The sequence below is a fragment of the Manacus candei genome, unplaced genomic scaffold (genome assembly GCF_025592945.1).
Source record: "Manacus candei isolate 608988 ecotype Guabito, Panama unplaced genomic scaffold, ASM2559294v1 h1tg000086l, whole genome shotgun sequence".
NCBI lineage: Eukaryota > Metazoa > Chordata > Aves > Passeriformes > Pipridae > Manacus > Manacus candei.
Window position 1 is genome coordinate 2,687,422 of NW_026138134.1, and position 21,418 is coordinate 2,708,839.

Consider the following 21,418-nt stretch of genomic DNA (forward strand, 5'->3'; position numbering starts at 1 on the left):
CTATCTCAAGCAGCTGATATCGCCTCCGGAAAACAAAATTCCAAAGCTTGCTGAAGTGCTGAAGGTAAGTCACTTTAAACATCCAGAGCCTCCTTTTTTTAATTATTTTTTTTTATTTATCCCTGGAAATGCTTGGGAAAGGATCAGTCAGTTGGATGCTTGCAGTAACTTTGCACAGGAGAGCCTGAAGGAGCAGCAAAAACCAGCCACAGACTTATTATGCCTTGAAATTAAACACTTAAAAGGACTAAGTTGGCAGCAGGGATTTTCTAATCAAAATATATATAACCTGCCATTTATCCAGCATTTGCCCTCTGGAAGGACCCCAAAGTGCTTTTCTGGCTCAACAAGCCATCCTTAACTCCTACTCAGCTGGTGTGGGGAGGGGAGAAATTCTGTTTTTTCAGGTATTTTCCCACTTGATCCCAGCTGCTTGGTGAGGCAGCAACTGGGAAAAATCCTTTTTTTTTTTTTGCTTCAACTTTCCTTATTATTGATCCATCAATACCACACAAGAAATAAACTTAATCTTATTTAATCTCACATGGGGAAACCTCTGGGAATGTAGAGCCATCCTGGCATTGATCACTTATTCTTAATACATCCTCCCTGTGCCTATGGATTATTGGTAAAACCTTTTAATTATATTTTCCCATGTATTTATCTATTAGTAGTTGGGGAATCAATGTAGTGTTACTTGGTCTAATGTATGTCTGAGACCGTTTAAAATGCACGATGCCTTCAAAAATAACATCACCTCATTGCCATAATTCTTTTGGGGTTGACTCTCATATTATTCCCAGGAAAACCATGTGCACAGGTAAAAAATAAACATTTTACAAGAGGAGTTGTCCTGTGGGTATGTAAAGTATCATAAATGGAGGGGAATCAGGTTGAATAAAAATCTTCTATGAGCTAAATAGGTGAAATTTGGGGAATCTCTTAACTTCACCCCAAATTTGGTACAAGCATCACTGGGTTTGGACAGATGGACGTGGGACGTGGATGGTCCCTGTGTTGCTTTTCAGGCTGCCTTGGTTGATGCTGTATTTTTTTCTTCACTTGAAACTCGTAACTGGAAAATATCCGTGTCCTAAATGTCTCCTAAAAACCCAACGCAAATTTTAATGAGTGATTTGCACTGAGCCTCGTCGCCCGAGCGCAGTGCGGTGCCCGAGCGGGAGGGATGGAGGGTACCACGGTTTGGAGCAGCATCCTGCCTGCAACGAGTCCTAAATTTCCTTAAGGGGTTCCTTTTTAGCATCCTTTAACTCCCGAGGGGGGTTGGACATCCTCCCTGGAAGGAGGACGTTAAAGGGTCGTGTCTCTCCAACCCGTTGCGGTGCTTAAGCCGGGCTCAGCTGCAGATCCGTGTCCTAAAACCCCGTCTTGTTTTTAACATCTATCACTGAATAATTTACTCGTACCTCGCGGAGAATCCCGTCACAGTTTTCGCAGAGAAATCCGACACGAGCAATAATGCAATCTTGGAAAGAGAATTGAATTATTTATGGAGGAGCAGTCAAACGACGGAGACTAAACCGCTATATTTTATGTAATTTGTTTCCTCCTGAAGCCTGTTATGTAAAAATGTAAATATTGCTGGTTATATATGTTGCCGCTGTTTAATATTTTAGCAAACGTGCTCCGAGTACTCGTTGCTTTTGGAAAGGAACAGGCTGTGTCCTCTTGAATAAGCACTGATGAGTTTGGGGCAATTATATATTTATGACACTGACTTCAGACATCAAAAAAAAAAAAAAAACCCTGAGGTGCCCACGAGGACCCCCAGAATCTGGGAGATTTTTAGGTGGAGAGGGTTTAATTCTGGGGAGGTTTTCCAGCAATCTGGACTGGGATAGGGATGGAGTAAGGTGTGTGGTGGAGGGTTTTCTAGTTCTGGGGTTTGGACATCCCTTCCAGCTGCAGTCACTTGAGGGTGGTTCAAGGTGGGGAGAAGTACCCTAAATCTGCTCAGTAGGAGTGCTGCTGAGCATCCTTGGTCCTGGAGATCTGGAGGATCAGGGCTGGTGGGATGAGATGTGACCAGAAAAAGATCACCCAGGGGTGACCTGTTGCAGCAGAAAGATGCTTTTTTTTTTTTCTGGGGAAAAACCCACCAGGATTGAGTGTGGGAGAATTTTAATTTACCATCAAAAAAAAATTCCAGCAAGCTCCCATGGCTGGATGCTGAAGTAGCCAATCCAACTGGGAAATAAGACACCGTGGTTTTTTTTAACCTGGGATGATAATTAACCTCTGGAAAAACTCTCCAGGGAAGAAGCAGCTTTTGCATTTGTGAAGGAAAAACCCGGGGCTGGATACTTTTCCTGGAGTTTGAGCATGAGATTCCAAAAACAGTGGAGGAATCTCTTTGGTGATTGGCAGTGGAAATTGGGGAAGAGGGATGCTTGAGTGAGGAGTGAATGTGGGATATTCAAGGAGCAAATGTGGAATTCTTGAGGAATGAATTTGGGATGCTGAAGGAGTGAACATGAGGTGCTCGCTGCTGCTGGCTCCAGAAGAAACATTCCTGCACCAGGGGAGCCCTAAAATTTTGAGCACTTGGATATTTTTGGCAATGATGCAGCTTAAAATACGCCCCACGTGTGCCTTCTCTCCCTATATCCCTGTTTTCCAAGATGACACACGAGCGAGATGAGAGGTCACGCGCGGATGATCCCGTGGTCCTTTGATACCACGATGATGGGGTTTCCATCTGCTTCCCTTTCACTCTTCCATTCCGATTCTCCAGCTTCTGAAAAAACCCAAAATATTTTCTGCCCAGCATCCCCAGCTGGCTGAGACACCCGGCGACAGCTTTATGGCTCCTCGTCTTCGCTCGCTTCCGTGGAATAGTAATGAGGGAGGGGAAAAACGTCCCGTTGGCTGATTTACAGGGCAAGAAATTCCTATAAATCATTCCAACGTCTCCAAGGGATCTTGGATGCTCTGAGTTCCCGCTGGTTGTCCCAGCAATGCAATGCAGAGATGCTTTCTTTTTTTGGGGGGGCTGGTGGGGGGGTGGGATGCATCCCAGCCATCCGGTGCATCTCTCCGTTATTTTATTGATGGATTCCAAGTGGGAACCATCTATTTTCTGTTGCTCTCCAACGGCCAATCCAGAGGACATCGACGTATGTCAGAGGCTGCTCCCGAGTAGGAAGCACAAAATATTTTCTGGATGGACTTTTCCGGGGGGATAAGCTGGAAAGAGGGATTTAGGAATAGAGATTTGGAAGCGTCCGCTCGTCCTGGGAAACTGAAGAGGAAAAATTAAGGCATTTTCAGTTCCCTGGACATAAATTTAAGCTTGTTTTTCCATCTTTCCCATCTCATCCCTGGCCCTATGGCCATTCCTTATGCCCCATTTAGTGCTGCTGGCTTGTACATCCCGCTGTAACTCTTTGGAGCCAATTTTAACCCATCCCAAAGGAATTCCAGGGCTGTTTTGAGTGACTCCCTTCCCCACCCAATATTCCTTAGGAAGCGGGCAGAAATTCAGAATTTCTCATTAAACCCGTGTTTGATGGCATTTTTTTATCAGGGAAGGGATGGAAAAATTGGGAGAAACCAGACCGTGGCTGGGCTGAATCTGGAAAAATCTGTCCCTGTGGCTTTTGCCATAAAATGTGGGAAAAATTGCCTGCAGGACCCAGTTCTGCCAGCTCTCCTAGCAAAAGTGACTCCAGGGAAACCTCGTCTGCAGGTCTCTGGGAGAGAGGAGGGTGGTTAATGTCTCACACGGACCAAAATTTGGGTGGGGGGAGATCGGTCAGAAAGCCTTTTCCCCAAATTAACAACAAATAGTAGATCGCTTCCAAAATCCCACAGGAAAGGCTTGGGGTGGGATTTTATGGGGTGCCCTAAATTTTAGGGTTTTGTTGGGGAGGGGGTTGGAGGGGATTGGTGACCCCACCCTGCAGGGGGCTTCGTGAGCTTGGTGGGGGGAGAATTTCCGAGGGAGTCCCTAAATTTTAAGGTTGTGCTGAGGAGGTGGAGGGGGTTGGTGACCCCCCCGTGGTCAGCTTGATAGTGGGGGGGGCACTCGGAGGGAGTCCGCGTGGGGGGGAATCGAGGGCCGCTGGGGTTGGCTCTGAGCGTGTCTGGGGGGGCAAAAGCGTTGTGGGGGGAAGTAAGGGGGGGGAATCAGATGCTACTGGGTGGGCAAATGTGTTGGGGGGGGATACGCTTGCGGGGGCGCGCGTGGTGTCGGGGGGGAGGCCTGAGCAATAGAGCGGGGAGACCGCGGGGCAGGGGGGTCCGAAGGCAGATGGGGGGGGTGGTGGTGGGTTTGGGGGTCCCCGGGAGGGGAGGGGGGGCAGGACTGGGGGGGCGCACAGCGCGGCCAGCAGGGGGCGCTGAGCGGGCCGGGCGAGGAGGCGGGGCTGGAGGCGTGGCCTAGGGCGTGGCCTCAGCGATGGGGCGTGTCGGGGGCGTGGCTTTGGTATTATAGGCCTGGCTTCGGCATTATAGGTGCGGCTTTGGCGTGGTGGGCGTGGTTTGAGCGCGGTAGGTGTGGTCTCGGCGCGGGGGGCGGGGCCCGGCGCGGGGGGCGGGGCCTGACGGGGGCGGGGCGGGGCGTGCGCGGCGGCGGTGGCGGGGCCGGGCGGGCGGGCGGCGAAGCGGCGGCCGCGCTGTCAGGGCCGGTGTCGGTGTGATGAAGATTGGCGGGCAGGTAGGGCTGTCACTCACTCACGGTCACGGGGGAAGCGGAGGGGAAGCGGGGGGGCCCCCGCCGCGCGCGGGGGGACGGGCGGGCGGAGCCGCGGAGCCCGGCGGACAAAGCGGCGCGGGGCGGCGGGGCACGTGCGGCGGCGGCGGCGGGGACACCCCCCCTTCGCCCCCCTCTCCCAATAACCCCCCCATCCCCTCCGGTGCGGGAAGTAACTTGCCGTTCCCGCCGTCTCCGCGCTGGAGGTGCCGTGGCCGGTGTCCGGTTGCCCCTCCGGGCTGAGCTCCGGCCGCGCCGCTGCGGTTCTCCGCCGCGATCCCCCCCCGCCTCCCGCGCTGATTTTGGGGGGGTGTGTGCAGCGGTTCGGAGGGCAGCGCGCTCCCGTCCTCCCCGTCCGCCGGGCGGTTGCGGCGGTGCCGGGGGTTTCCAGGGCTGCAGCCCCCCGATCGCTTACAGAGCTCCCGAGGGCTGCAGCCCCCCCGTAACAAGTTGCAGCCCCCGCTGCCCGGTTGCCGACCCCACACCGGGGGTCACGGTGCTTTTAGATGGGTTGCAGCCGCCTGCCCCCCACCCCGGCCGGTTCCAGTGCCCCTCCGGAGGGCTGCAGCCCCCCGAGGTAGCTGCAATGCCCTCGCACTGACTGCAGACCCCCGAGCGCTTGGATTGCCCCCCACCCCCGGGGTTGGTTCCAGCCCCTCCAGGTGGTTGTAGTGCCCCCCCAGGGGGGTTTGCAGCCCCCCCCGAGCAGTTGTTACCCCCCACCCCGCGCTGGTTGCAGCCCCCTCGCAGTGGTTGCAGTGGCTGGTCTCAGACTCCCCGGGGGAGGTTTTGCAGCCCCCCCAGCTCATCGCGTTTGGCAGCTGGGAAGTTGCCCCTCTTGCAGCCGGGATGGGGGGGCAGGGAGGGGGGCGCTTTATCCGCAGCCTCACAGCTTTGCACAGCACCCAGTTACCTCGGGGTGCCCCCCCGGGGCACCCACCGGGGGCGGGGGGCACCGTGGCCGCCTCTCAGGGCCCCACGCGGGCTCGGTGCCAGCGCCGGAGCACGGCCCTGGCCGACGTGCCACAGCCCAGCACCTCTCCCGGGATGAACCCCCCCGTGCACCCCCGTTCCCCTGCTGTGCCACCTTCTCTCGGTGCACCTCAGTTCCCCCAGTGCACCCAGTTTTCCCCGGGACGCTTCACGGGACCCCCTGGCTTGTCCCTCCCATCCCGCAGGGTTGGGTGTATACTCCATACTTTTTAGTGGCTCTGCAGCGGTGCAGGGAGGGCTTTTTGTTAATGATAATGATTATTATTATTATTTTTAATTTATCCTTGAATTTTTTTAGCACATTGCCATCTTGGGAGGGTGGCTCCGCCGGCGGCATCCTGCGACTCGGGGAAGTTTTGCTGAGGGACTGGGGTGTCCCCCCTCACTTCATCCCGATCCTTGCGGGGCGTCGAAGCTCAACTTGGGCTCCGGAGCTCTTTGTTTGGGCTCTTCCCGGTTTTTCTCACTCCCGGGGATCTTTTTTCCCCACTATCTCGCCGCCCCGCCGGGTAACGGGAAACCCTAAACCCGGCAGGATATTTTCAAACTCCCAGCCGGGGAGATTAGATTGAAGAAAGGGGGGGGATGGATTATTTTTGGCCGAGATGCAGGGCAGCTGTCTGCTGGGGAGAAGCAGAAAATAGGAGAGGAAATGGCTTAATTTGGCTTTTTTTTTTTTTTTTGACTTGTTTTACCTTTAAATCCTCAAAGATTCTGGGGGTTGGGGAGGGGAGAAGCAGCTCCATGGACCCGGCTCCGGCGAAACTTTCGGGAGTTGCGCCTCCAAAAGTGCTGACTCGGCGTGTTTGGCATCATCCTGTGGCAAGAAATTGGTTGTTCTCCCCCCAAAACCTTTGGGGTCTGATATTTAGAGGCCTATTTCTGGCCTCGCATGCATGGGAAGAAGGATTTGGGTGAATTCATTGGATTTTGGGTGATTTTGGGGAAAAAATAACACCGTGTTTTGGGTTTAAGCCGTTTGGAGCAGAAGGATGAGGGGATCAGGATTCCCCCTTATTTCCCCCCTCCCTTCTATTTTATTTAACTCCCTGCTCTGAGATCCCTTCATTAGGGGCAAAAGTTAATTGCTTGAGGCTAATTACGGGAGAGGTTAATAAGGGAGCTGGTGGTGTCAGGAAGGGAAAGAGATGCTGCCTTCCTCAGCATCCCAAAATTGGGCTTTTTAAGGCACTTTGCAACCCTGGCCCCCCAAAACCAGCACTGAGGGGTCCTGTGACCCCCTTCCTTTTAACTGGAGATCTGTATAGTATTATACATGTATATAGAGGTAAGATTAAACACCCCTGATGGGGCGAGGGGAAAAACAGGGGGAAGAATGATGCTGAGCTGCCCCACTGGGCCTGCAGAAACATATTCCGTTCTCCCTCCATCATTTTTGGGAGGGGGAAATAAAGGAAATCTCATTTTTTAAGGAAATCTCCCTTGCTTTAAGGAAATTACCCCTTTATTTTTTTTTTAAAGAGAAATTACCCCTTTTTAAGGGAAATCTCTTTTTTTAAGGGAAATCGCCTTTATTTTATGAAAATATCATCTTTTTCTTAAGGATTTTCTTTTTTAAGGAAATCTCCTTTTTTTTGGATTCAATGCACGAAGTTGTGTTGGGAGAAGAGGGTTTTATCCCACTGGTGCATCAGGAATAACTGCTTTTCCTAACTCAGGGATAAAATGAGTCCCTCACCGGGGCAGCTTTGGATTTCGGATGATTTTGGCTTTTCCTGGTGAACTCCTGAATTACTTCATGTCTTTTTTCCAAGTTGATCGACAGCATCCTTAAGTCTCTGAGCAACAATAGGGCTTTTTTTGTCCTCCCAGAAAACTTAAATATTGGCCTGCTCCTGCTGGGAAGAGCATCCTTCACCCATCCATCCTCATCCCCGGGGATGCAGGGGTTGGATTGCACCTCTGGGTACCGCCCTCATCCCAGCTGGGTTTGAGATGCCTGCTGGATTCCTGGGATATTTCCTGGAGAAGGTTAACCCAGGATGCTGGGACACCCAGTTTTGCATCATTTGTTTTCCTGGGAGCTGCCCTGGCTTGAAGTATCCAGTAAAATGAGTCGAGACGTGGGATGGGGCGGCTGAGAAGCCGATGGGCAGGATGCAAGGAGCAAGGAGCTGAGCTTCCTGAAGTCGGGAGGAAACTTTTGCCTCACTTGGGGTTAAATTAACGGAGATTTGACATCCCCAGTGTTGGTGGGAAAGCCGGACCGAGCATCAGTATCATCTTTATTTTAGGCTGAGGGTACCCCCCGATGGATCTCAGTGTCCCATCCCCAATTATTCCCTGTCCTTATTTCACTCCAGCTGCTTTTTTGGGGTGTTGGAGGGATAATTTACCGGATCCAGACAATCCCCAGTTGCATTTAATATCCCACGCACTGTCGAATGACTTGATTCCCAAATAATTTTCGCCGCCACCGAAGAGGGTGTTAACAAATGCCCTCTAATTAGCCCCAAAATAAATTAATTCCCAGCGTCGTTAGTCGGATCGTTAAGATGCCGGCTCCAAATAATAATCTGGAGGGATGGGAATTAATCCTCGACTAAATTTAAACTCGGGTTTATCCCTGCCTCCAGCCTTGGAAGGACTGAGGTGATGCTCCACGTAATCCCCATGGGAAAACCAACCCAGTTGGGATGGGATGGAGCCATGGTCCTGGTGGGATGGAGCCATGGTCCTGGTGGGATGGAGCCATGATCCTGGTGGGATGGAGCCATGATCCCGGTGGGATGGAGCCATGATCCTGGTGGGATGGAGCCATGATCCCGGTGGGATGGAGCCGTGGTCCTGGTGGGATGGAGCAATGACCCTGGTGGGATGGGACTGTGATCCCGGTGGGATGGAGCAATGATCCTGGTGGGATGGGGCCATGATCCTGGTGGGATGGAGCTGTGATCCTGGTGGGATGGAGCCGTGATCCTGGTGGGATGGAGCCGTGATCCCGGTGGGATGGAGCCGTGATCCTGGTGGGATGGAGCCGTGATCCTGGTGGGATGGAGCCATGATCCTGGTGGGATGGAGCCATTATCCTAGTGGGATGGAGCTGTGATCCCGGTGGGATGGAGCCATGACCCTGGTGGGATAGAGCCATGATCCCAGTGGGATAGAGCCATGATCCTGGTGGGATGGAGCCGTGATCCTGGTGGGATGGAGCTGTGATCCCGGTGGGATGGGGCCATGATCCTGGTGGGATGGAGCCGTGGTCCTGGTGGGATGGAGCTGTGATCCCGGTGGGATGGAGCTGTGATCCCGGTGGGATGGAGCTGTGATCCCGGTGGGATGGAGCCGTGATCCTGGTGGGATGGAGTCATTATCCTGGTGGGATGGAGCCATGATCCCAGTGGGATAGAGCCATGATCCTGGTGGGATGGAGCTGTGATCCTGGTGGGATGGGGCCATGATCCTGGTGGGATGGAGCCATGATCCTGGTGGGATGGAGCTGTGATCCCAGTGGGATAGAACCATGATCCTGGTGGGATGGAGCTGTGATCCTGGTGGGATAGAGCCATGATCCCGGTGGGATGGAGCTGTGATCCCGGTGGGATGGAGCTGTGATCCCGGTGGGATGGAGCTGTGATCCTGGTGGGATGGAGCTGTGATCCCGGTGGGATGGAGCCATTATCCTGGTGGGATGGAGCTGTGATCCTGGTGGGATGAGGTGGCCTTTGCCCAGCTGGGATTTGCAGCTGTATAAATAAGATGGGGATTTGGCCTCGGCTCTTCCCGACTGCTTCATTATATCCTATTTTTTTGGCTTTTCCGAATGGGAACACAAACCCTGGGTAGTCCCAGCTCCGGTTAATTGGTGTCTGTTAAATAGTTGGGTTGGAAAAGACATTTAAGACCATCGAGTCCAGCTGCCAAATCCACCACTAAACCACATCCCAAAGCACCACGGCTGCACATTTTTCAAAATTATTATTTATTTATCACTTATTTTAATTTTATTTTTTAATTTATTTTGATTTTTAATTTGTTTTAATTTTATGGTTTTTATTATTATTTCTGCTTTGTTTTTATTTTTATTCTAGATGAAATCTCTTATTTTTATGTTTGTTTCATTGTTTATTTTTTTCCTTCATGTTTATTTTTTCTTTCGTTTTCTCTGTTTTGTTTTTTCACCTTGCCTTTCAATTTCCCTGCCACTCTTCTCCCACCCACCTCTTCCATCCTCCCTATACCAAGTATAATCCAGGCAGGAAAATCCCAAATATCCAGACAGCCTCACCACAAGGCCATAAGACCTTTTAGGGTTAGGGATGCTGATGCTCCCCAAAAACCAGATTATTTTGGTGCAGGTGGAGGAGAAAGTGAAACCCAACTTGGGGAGAGGAGAAAAAACTTCCCCACTAATGTTCAATCTGGAGCTTTTGGCTTTAACAAGGTGTTACAAAAACTATGAAAAAAGTTATAACCCAACCCACGGTTTTTGGCCGGGTTTTCCTTTCCCCGGCTGGCTGGATCCCTGCCAGAAATCCCAGAAAGCCAATTAAAAATAATCCCAAATTTGGACCAGTTTTGGGGAGGCTTCTATTTTATTTCTTCCGCCATGCCGTGGTTTTTTTGAAGGTGTGTTTGGGAAGGGGCTTTGGAGTGGGAAAATCCCATCACGTCCCATCAGGGAGCCGGGAGCTTCTTTGGGCTTCCAGTTTGGGTTAGAGCTCGAACCCCCTGGACATTTTTCCATGTTGGGAAAAGCTGCCTTTGTTTTTCTTTTCTCCTCTTTCTTCCCCCTTCCCCCCCATTTTTCTCCTGTTTTCCCTTTTTCCCCTTTTTTCCTTTTTTTTCCTTTTCTTTTTACTTTTCCCCCTTTCTTTTCCTTTCCCCTCCATCTTTTTTCTTGTTCCTTTTTCTCCCTCTTTATTTCTCTTTCACTTTTTCCTTCTTTTTTTTTTTCCTTTCTTTTTAATATTTTCCTTTTTCTCTTTTCTTTTTACCTTTATTTTCCTAGGGTTTATTTTTTTTCTTTTTCCCTTTTCCCTTGTTTTCCTTCTTAATTTTTTCCTTTTTTCCCCCTCCTCCCCTAAAAAAGGCGGAAGCATTTTTTCCCTTTTCCCCTCTCTCTGTCTTTCTTTCTCTCTCCTATTTCCCCCTTTTTCTCTTTTCCCTGCTTTTTATTTTCTTTTTGGCTTTTTTTCCCTTTCCCATTCCCATTCCCATTCCCATTCCCTTTCTCTTTCCCTCTCCCTCTCCCTCTCCCTCTCCCTCTCCCTCTCCCTCTCCCTCTCCCTCTCCCTCTCCCTCTCCCTCTCCCTCTCCCTCTCCCTCTCCCTCTCCCTCTCCCTCTCCCTCTCCCTCTCCCTCTCCCTTTCCCTTTCCCTCTCCCTTTCCCTTTCCCTTTCCCTTTCCCTTTCCCTTTCCCTTTCCCTCTCCCTCTCCCTCTCCCTCTCCCTCTCCCTTTCCCTTTCCCTTTCTTTCTCCTTTCCCTTTTCTCCTTTTCCCTTTCCCTTTCCCCTTCCCCTTTTCCCTTTTCCCTTCCAGCTCTCCTCCCTTCTCCCTTCCTCTTCCAATTCCCCTTCTCCTTTTCCCTTTTCCTTTCCCCTTCCAGTTCCCCTTCTCCTTTCTCTTTCCCTTTTCCCTTTTCCCTTTTCTATTTTCCTTTTCCCTTTCCTTTCTATTTTCCTTTTTTTTTTTTTTTAATTATTTTTTTCCCCTTTTATCCCTTTTTTTTTTGTTAATTACTATTTTTTCCCCTTTTTCCCCATCATTTTTGGCAGCCCAGCCCTCTCCAGGCAGCAAACCCAACCCTCCCCAGCCCGGGCTCTCTGGGCTCCCTCACCAAAAGGGGGGCAAAACTTGACCAAATAATTGAAAAAAAATTAGAATATTGGATTGTAGCACTTTCCTTTCCCATTATTGGATCCTGGATTCCCGGGCAGGACGAGCCTCTCCCAGCTCTGTCATTCCCAGGTATGTCTAAGGCACTTTATGGCTTTATAAAGCCCTTAAAATGTTGGGGTTTTTTTTTTTTTTTTAAACACTGCTTGAAGCTTCCAAGGCAAGTTTAAGAATAGCAATTACCAGCTCCTACATCCCTGGGCAAATTCCCACGGCGAAGGTGGATGTAAACCACTTTAGACATTTTTAATGCTCCCAAGCAATAAATTTAAAAGGGAATTTATTGTTCCAAGCTGCTAATTTCTCCCCACGAATGCCACTGCCTGTTGCTGGTGCCGATGTTGAGGACAGCCAGGAGCCTGCTTGGAGATTTTTGGTGCTATCCCAGAAAAAAAAAGGTCTTTTACCTGCTTGGTTTTTCTCCTTTTCCTCCCCTATTTTGTATTTTCCCCCTATTTCCACTGTCTTTCTGCTGCCTCTTTCCAAAGGGGAGGTCCCTGGTGAGCGAGGCCGATGAGCCGAGCCCTCTCCAGGTCTTGTATTTTATTATCCCCTTGATCAGCTCATCATAAATAATTATAAATAATCAGCTGGGAGATGGTGGTTGGGGCCCTCCCCTCTGGAGCATCCCGTGCTCTGCATCCCACCTCTTGTATCCTGCATCCTCTCCCTGCCCTTGCCCATCCTGCTGACTCACCCAATTTAGATAAAATTATTTTAAAAAAACCCCAAAATCCGGATTCTGAGGAAGTGAACTTTGCTGGAGGAGTTTAAAAAAAAAAAAGAAAGAAATTATTATTATTTATTGTCTCAATCACAAGAAAATTCCATTTATATAGTGCCTGGCAAGGTCTTTTAATGCATTTACGTGCAGAAATTGGTTTCTTTGTATCTCGGTGCCAGATCCAACATCTCATAACTCTGACAATTAATTAATTGTTCTAAAACAGAAATTATGAGGTGGGGCACTTTGTCAGCGGGATGGCAAAGAAACAAACTTAACTATCATAGAAAAAGAACAATAAAAATTAAATAATAATAAATACTCAATAACCAGTGAAAAGTAAATAATAATTGATTAAAGATAATAGTGTGAAATAAATACTAAATGGTTTATTTTCCTATAAGGATTCACCGTGTAATAAGATGGGTAAAATAAACCAGGATTAAGAGATTCCTGGGCAGAGTCTTCACTGAATTTAATCTGGCTCGAATCTTAGGCCTGGCTTTATTTTCCAGGGTCAGGCTGGAACATCCCCCTTGCTGGATTTCAGTGGTGAACAGTGGGATGAGGCTCCTGAATCCCCCCATTCTGCCATACATGCACTTAAACCCATCATTAACACCCCCTCAGTGCCCTCAGCCACCCCCACAGGGAATGCTGGGGCAGCTTTAGGGATGCTCCTGCAATTCTGGGGGTGCTGGGGGAATTTTTAAGGTGCTGGTGCAGTTTTAGTGATGCCAGTCCAGTTTTAGGGGTGCTGGTGCAATTCAGGGATGCTGGTGTGATTTTAGTGATGCTGGTCCAACTTCAGGGCTGCTGGGGCAGGTTTTAGTGATGCTGGTCCAGCTTTAGGGTTGCTGCTGCAGTTTTGGGAATGCTGGTGCAATTTTTAGAGATGCTGGTCCAGTTTTAGGATTGCTGGTGCAGTTTAAGGAATGCTGGTGCTGTTTTTAGTGGTGCTAGTCCAACTTTAGGGTTGCTGGGGCAGTTTTAGGATTGCTGGTGCAGTTTTTAGTGGTGCTGAACTGACTTCAGGGATGCTGTTGCAGTTTTAGGAATGTTGATGCAGTTTTTAGTGATGCTGGTCCAGCTTTAGGGTTGCTGCTGCAGTTTTAGGAATGCTGGTGCAATTTTTAGAGATGCTGGTCCAGCTTTAGGGTTGCTGCTGCAGTTTTAGGAATGCTGGTGCAATTTTTAGAGATGCTGGTCCAGCTTTAGGGTTGCTGCTGCAGTTTTAGGAATGCTGGTGCAGTTTTAGGATTGCTGGTGCAGTTTAAGGAATGCTGGTGCCGTTTTTAGTGGTGCTACTCCAATTTTAGGGTTGCTGGGGCAGTTTTAGGAATGCTGGTGCAGTTTTTAATGGTGCTGTTGCAGTTTTAGGGTTGCTGGTGCAGTTTCAGTGGTGCTGGTCCAGTTTTTAGTGGTGCTGGTCCGACTTCAGGGATGCTGGTGCAGTTTTAGGACTACTGGTGCAGTTTGTAGTGGTGCTGGTCCAGCTTTGGGGTTGCTGGGGCAGTTTTACGAATGCTGGTGCAGTTTTAGTGATGCTGGTGCAACTTCAGGGATCCTGGTGTGATTTTAGTGATGTTCATCCCATTTCAGGGATGCTGGGGCAGTTTTAGGAATGCTGGGGCAGTTTTTAATGGTGCTGGTCCAACTTTGAGGGCGCTGGTGCAATTTTAGGAGTGCTGGTGCAGTTTTTAGTGGTGCTGGTCCAGTTTTGGTGATAATCATCCAATTCTGGGGCTACTCGTGAGATTTTGGTGAACCTGGTGCTCCACCATTCCTAGTAATGCTCCTCCAGCTCCTGGCTATGACTCCCACCAGACCAGTCCCCATCATGGGGAATATTCCCAGTTCCCACTGTTTTCCCCCATGCAATCCTGAGCCCTCCAATCCCTCTGTCTCAACTGTCACTTTTATCGAGTTGCTTTTCACTCTTTTTGAGCATTTCAGCCTTTTCCCCTCCTCTCGGGAGCCACCTCTCTGTTGGGAAGCTTTTCCTTCTTTTCAGCGTGACCTTTGCCATCTTAATCCCATCCTAAACCGTGATAAATCATTCCTCCTTCCCTAAACAACCTCCAAAACCTCAAGGCTGTTTTTTTTTTTTTACTCTTCCTCCCCTTTTAAATGTAACACCCCGAGCAGTGGAACTGAAGGACCCGGTGAGAATATTTATGCTAAAACCACTGAATAAAGCGATTTAGTAGCATCTTTAATAGCTGACCACCTGGCAAGTGGCCAAGGTTGTCTCAAGGTAGAGACATCGGGGGGTTTTATTTTCCCTGCAACCATTTATATTGGGATTTGGCTCGACGGGGGGAAAGCCAGAGAAATTCCCAGTGCTGTTATCCCTGCAGGAATTGCCGGGAGTGTTTTCGCCCTGAATTAATTGCGCTCGGGGAGAGGAGGAGCTCGGGGCAGCGGCGCTCTCGCACTCACTCCTGCGATGAGTTGGGACGGGCTCAGGGAATTGGGAAGCGGCTCAGGGAACTGGGAAGCGGCTGGATCGGCATCCCGGCCTCGGGTTTGGGCGCGCTGAGAGCAAACCTGGGAAGGGATGGGGCTGAGAGGTGCCCCGGGGCGGGATTTGCGGAACTCCCTGGGCGAGCCCAGCCCGGCTGAGCCCCCCCAGCCCCCCGGGGGGGTTCCCCGCTCGATGGCATCGCTGTCCCGGGCACGGGGGGGGGGACCCCTGGCCCCGCTCCAGCGCCTGGCGGGACACACGGCACCCCCGAGCCAGGCAGACAGAATTCCACCCTTTGTTTCCTGTTCGCCGGCTCCACTTCGGGGAGGCTGGAGCGCTCAACAAGCCCCTCTTTGTGCTAATTTAATTAATCGCCGGGGCCGAGGGCAGCGGGGATGAGACGCCGCGGCTATAAATACCTGCCGGGGGGGATGCGTGGGGGCTTGAGCCCGGGCGGAGGCTGAACCGAGATCTGATTAAACTCCATTTCATTCGAATCGACTTAGAATAAAACCCCTGGTGATTGATTGATTGATACCAGAAAGTCGTGGGGTTGATCGGGTTATAATAAATTATTGACTGATTTGGGATGGGAGATCACGGGTTGATCGATTTGCCGTGGAAAAATGATTGATTGAGTCGTAATAGGAAATAGTAATGGGTTGGTTGGTTAATAGTGAAAAATTCTAAGTGATTTTATACTAGAAAATTATTGATTGATGGATTTATAATAGGAAATTGTGGATTGATTGGATTATAATAGAAAATTATTGATTGATTGATCTACAATAGAAAAACATAGATTTATAATAGGAAATTATCAATCAGTTGTTTGATAATAGGGAATTATTAAGCTGGAGAGCAGTGCAAGCACTGGGCACGTGTCATCCTCCCCACTGCAGTTTTGGGGGAGGAAAACCATCGTGTCTCTCCTGAGCAGAGCGCAGCTGGTACCTGCTCAGGTTCTCCTAAAGGAAAATAACTTTTCTGATGTGAATTAACCATCCCAAGGGTGCTTTCCAGAGGGAAAACACCACTTGGATACACGTGCATATGCTCCTGGTGCACCTCCAGCCAATATTCAAGTGCATGAGCGTGAGGGATGCTCAGTTTCCTGGAAAATTCCTTGTCCTGGTGCTGGTTTTTTTTTGGTTACAACCTGAATTTCAAACTTTACATCCCGTTTGCAGGCGAGAAAAGGGAGGTGGGTTCCCTAAAGCTGCAGAAGGAGAGTCAAAAAGAACTTTGAGACTTGCTGCCAAGCGAGTTTTAGCTGCCAGAAATTATGTTGATCTTCCACAGGAGATGCAGATGATTTTTCCAGCTGATAAGTGGTAGTTTTCAGTCGAGAGGTTGGGATATGTTAGCAAAATTCTGTAATGTGTGTATAGTATAATATATATAATACATGTGGATAAATGCAAGAAATACAATTAATACAGTATAATAAATGAGATTAATAGAAATATATGTAATAATATAACACAAGTTCTTCTTTATTATATTAAGCAGTGATGTGGCTCCTAGAATGGGGATAATCCTAAATCAGAGATTTTTCACCCCAAACAGCAGAAATCCCCATTAGACACATTTCATAATAAAGAAAAAAAAAATCATCAAACAATAATTTTCCCCCCAATTTTTTCCTGTTTTGGCACACAGAACATCCCATCTCCACCACTGCTCTGGGTCAGGAGACCTGAGCATGCCCCTGTCAGGCACCAAGCCATGATTTTTATTTATTGGGGAAAACTTCCCAAATACGATATAAACACCCACCAGATCCCTCCATGGTCCCAAGCTCTGGATCTCAGCTGCATCTTTGCATCCCCTGCACCTTTAATTAACAGGATTTCCAACGATTTCCCGAAATCCAAAGTGCTTTTTGCCCTCAGCAAAAGTGCTTTTATTCTCCTTCCTAGAAATAACTTCGAGTGAGACAAATCATTAAGAGCGGTGTTAAACATTTCTCTTTCTACTCCCTTTAAGATGGGGAGTGGTCCCCGTTTATTTTAGGGATTCTGGGTCCGTGGCACATGACACTGAGGGGAATTGTTGGTGAAATGTTATCCCCATCTTAAAATAGCCCCGTTCCAGCTCTGCCCTGCAATCCCTTGGTGAGGCCGGATCCTGCAACATGAGCCCTGGATCCTGGGAATGAGGCTGGCTCAGTGCATCCCTGGGTTATATCCCGGGTTTATCTCCATGAGCCTCATCCTCCTTTTGCTTTGGAGGATCAAAAGAGCTTGTGCCTGCAGGCCTGGTTGAGTTTTCCATATGAATAGCCTGAATCCATGCAGGAAAAATCTGGGAATTGAGTATATCCGTGTTTGGTGCTTAATTTTCCCCCTGTGCACAGGGAGCTGGAGCATCCCTGGTCCAACCAGGATGATCCCTGTATCCTTGCTCTCCCTGTGCACAGGGAGCTGGAGCATCCCTAGTCCAACCAGGGTGATCCCTGTATCCTTGCTCTCCCTGTGCACAGGGAGCAGGAATATCCTTGAGCATCCCTGGTCCAACCAGGATGATCCTGTATCCTTGCTCTCCCTGTATACAGGGAGCAGGAGTATCCCTGAGCATCCCTGGTCCAACCAGGGTGATCCCTGTATCTTTGCTCTCCTTGTGCACAGAGAGCTGCAGCATCCCTGGTCCAACCAGGATGATCCTGTATCCTTGTTCTCCCTGTGCACAGGGAGCAGGAGTATCCCTGAGCATCCCTGGTCCAACCAGGGTGATCCTGTATCCTTGCTCTCCCTGTGCACAGGGAGCTGCAGCATCCCTGGTCCGGCCTGGGATGATCCATCATTCCCATCCTCAGTCCTCAGTGGCTCCTCAACAATAGGAGCATTTTTTAAATGCTTATTTCCCCCCCCTTGGCATTTTTAAGGGGGAAAAAAATTGGGATTTTTCCCATAGGAAGAAGGTCTCCAGCCTCACTGGAGGGAGCCATCCCAAACAGGAGGTGGGAGTGGAGCCTGGCTATGGGATGTTGGTTTGGGGCATTAAGACAAAACACTGGGGTTTTACTGGGGTTTTTTGGCTCTTTGGTTGGAAAACACAGATCCTTCCTGTCAAATAGTTTGAATTTTTCCAAGTGCTGGTGACATCTGCTGGGTTCTCATGTCTGTATTTACATAACTTCACAGAAATACTCCACATCCTCTTTTAATCCCACTTTTCCTGGAATGAAGAACTTTGCTCCTGCCCAAACTTTTCTGGGCAAAAAGGTTTTCGTGTAGGGTTTTTTTTCAATCTGAAGGGAAAGTTTGGGATGAGTTTCCTCTCCAGGAATGGGGATATTTGTACACTGAATTTTTGTTCCAGGGCAAGCAAAAATCCCCAAATAATTAAATTTCTATGGGGATGAAGTGAGACAGGGGAAAGAGTTGGAAGAGAGATACTGGAAACAGGGATTGGGAATCCCTGGGTGGTGTATTCGAGGTTTGGGTGGGGTTTTCCCTGCTATGTGGTGTGGGAATTGTTTTCATTTCTCCAGGAGAAAATAAAAAAAGAAAAAAGAAAATTGGTTAAAAAAAATGAAAAGAAAGAAAAAAGGTAATGGAAAAAATGAGAAAAAAGAAGAAAATGGAAGTAAAAAAAAATAAAGAAAATTGGTCAAAAAAAAGATAAAAAAAATTGGGAAAAAAAGAGAAAAGGAATTACAAAGAGAAGGGAAAATGGGAAGAAAAGGAAAAGGGAAAATGGGAAGAAAAGGAAAAGGAAAAATGGTTAAAAAAAAAAAAGATAATAAAGGAAAATTGGACTAAAGAAAAAATGGATTAAAATGAAAAGGGAAAACAGGGAAAAAAAGAAAAAATATTATAAAAAAAGTCCAAAGGAAAATTGGTAAAAGGAAATCAAATTGGAAAAAAAATAAAAAAAATATTTAAAAAAAAAGAAAATTGGAAGAAAGAAAACAAAAATTAAAAAAAGGAAATTGAAAAAAACCCCAATTTTAAGACAGAGATAAAAAGAGGATGCCCCCCAGTTTCAGGCAGAGCCCCAGCAAGGTGTTTTCCAGCTTTGCTGCCCTCCAGCTCTTCCCCCTTCTCCTTCCGTGGGAGTTGTCCCTCTCTCCTGCCGCCTGCCACATTCCCAGGCTCTGGGAAGATGCTCCTGCTCTCCCTGCTCCCCTCCCCAAATCCTCGTGCCCCAGGGCTGGGGTGGAGCTGCTCCCTCCTGACAGACGGCCCGGGAGCGACCCCGGGATCGAGCAGCCCCCCTCGGTGTTCCATGATTCTATTAGAGCTCCAGAGCTGGGATTAAGTGGACATGATTTCTTCCCACAGCCCATTAATTTTGGTTTATTGCTGGCCTGATGGCCATTACCCTTTTTTTTTTTCCCCTCCAGCTCCTTCCCCCATTAGGTTCGTACAATTAGCGGAACGCGAGCGGCCGGCGCGGTGCGGGGGCTGCAGGTGGGATTTTGGGATGCTCTGATGCCAGCAGGGCATCCCACGAGCTGCCCAGTGCCCCCCCCAGGGATGTGCTTTGCAGGATTTTGGGGTGCAAAGCCATCCCTGTGGGCGAGGGAAGGATGCAGCCCAGGGGGCAACGTCACCTCCGTGGCCTCTGTGTCACCTGCTGCTCGTCACCTCCAGGGCAAAGGTGCCACGGGGCACCCAAATTAGCCAAGGCCCCTTCAGGGAAGGACTTCAGCAGAGTACCCAAGTTGGCAGAGATCATGGGATGGCCCCCAAATTAGCCAAGGCCCTTACAGAGGCATCCTAATTAGCAAAGATGCTTGCAGGGCACCCAAAATAAAGACCCCAGCAGGGTACCCGAGTCAGCAAAGCTCATTGCAGGACCCCCTGATTGGCAAAGACCCTGGTGTGGCACCTGCACTGGCAGAGATCATGGGATAGGACCCGACTTAGTGAAGATGCTCTCAGGGTGTGCAGATCAGCGAAGGTCCTTGCAGGGCACCCAAATTAATGACCTCAGTGGGGCACCCAAATTAGCAAAGCTCCTTGCAGAGCCCCCTGATTAGCAAAAACCCTAACGTGGCACCCAGTTTAGCCATGACCCTGGTGTGGCATCTCACTTGGCAAAGACCACAGGGTGGGACCCAAACTACTGAAGATGCTCACAGGGCACCCAAGTCTAATGTCTGAGCAGGGCACCCTAATAAGCAGATCCTTGCAGAGCACCCTAATTAGCGTGGCACCCTAATTACAAAGACCCAGGTTGGTACCCAGATGATCAGAGGTGCTCCCAGGGCACCCAAATGAAAGACTCCAGCTGGACACCCTAATTAGCAAAGTCACTTGTGGGGCACCCAAGTCAGCCAAGGTCCTGGTGGGGCACCCTAATTAGCAAAGGTGCTCACAGGGCACCTGAATTAAAGCCCCCAGCAGTGCACCCACATCAGCCAAGGTCCAAATTCCAGAGCCCAGGAGCTGTGTTCTCCCTCTTAGCAGGGAGATTCCCCAAAACCCATCCAAAGAGCAAACTTCCTGCTCTGTGGAGCTGCTCGCTCCTGTCTCACCCAAAAATGGGTTTGGGCACCTCTGATGCCCAAGGTCCATAATCCCCATCCATGCCTGGTGCCTGTCGATGGTTTTCATTAAAAACAGAACTTTTCAGTAAAATCTGACTTTCTGTTGAAAGCAGGTCTCAAAGAAAACCACATTTTTCAATGTTTTTTGGTGTCCCAAGAGCAGGACCTGGTGAGCATCATTAAGGGATAAACCCCTTTTGCCTGAAAAAAAAAATTAAGTGGGTTTTGCTCAAAACTCTTGGCAAATATGGGGCAGAAATGGGACAACAGTGAGTTGAGGCCAAGAGGTGAAAAAAATTGATGGATATGGCAAAAAAAATTCAAATAATTGCATTAATTGCAGCCTCTGAGTCACTTCTAAGTTAAGGGCAGTGCAAATAATATTATAATATCCATATATACATATATATGGGAATATAAAATGCATAATATTGGGGAATATATTGAGAATATAAAATATTGGGGAATATTATATGCACTGAAGAATAATATATAGAATATTAGATAATATACCCCATGTGTATTGGGGAATATAATATTTTATACATATGTATGTATACAGATATGGAATTTTGGGGAATATAGTGGAACAATGTATTTGGGAATGTAAGATATTGGGGAATATATATGTTGGGGCTCTGCCATCTTGGATTTGGTTGGGATTTCTTAATTACCTGTTGCTCTGCCTGACATCAGGTGGGTCATTCCTTCAGTATCCATTGTCACCCTGCTCCATCATCTCTCTCCCCCTGGGACCCTGTGCATCCCTGGGTAGATTTTGCTGAGCTTGTCTTCACCCTGCATCTAAAAAACCCCAAATTTCCTGATTTTTTAGGTGGTGATGATGATATTATGTCTTTCCTCCAGGCAACTTGGGAACTGATGGGGGTGGGAAGCATTGTTTTATGGATGCTCAGCCTTGGAGTTGGAGGATGCTGCCAGGGGGAGGTCCCCAGTGGAAGTGAAGTCCCCAGAGATCCCTCTTGAACAAGAGACACATAAATATAAATATAATTATGGATATAAAAGCCATGGGTGTTCGCTGGGTACCAACTTTATGAGGTTTTTGCTTTCCCCTCCTCCAGTTTCTAAGGCATCTTGGAGCACCTCCTGGCAATGGGAAGGCTTCCCTTGCCCTTAATTGATGCTTTTTTATAGGTG

The 21,418-nt window shown here is 48.9% G+C and overlaps 1 protein-coding gene across 3 annotated transcripts in view; it reads left to right on the plus strand.

Annotated features, from left to right (window-relative positions):
* The first annotated feature begins 4,601 nt into the window (after positions 1 to 4,601).
* Positions 4,602 to 21,418, plus strand: part of PKNOX2 (PBX/knotted 1 homeobox 2) — an 85,700-nt gene continuing 68,883 nt past the window's right edge. The window contains exon 1 of one of the 3 annotated variants that reach the window (XM_051812500.1): positions 4,602 to 4,678. The gene's annotated coding sequence lies outside the window, so the exon portion shown is untranslated. Of the gene's footprint in view, positions 4,679 to 11,532; positions 11,639 to 21,418 lie in introns of those variants that run through there. The other 2 variants (XM_051812499.1, XM_051812502.1) reach the window with 2 other exon arrangements.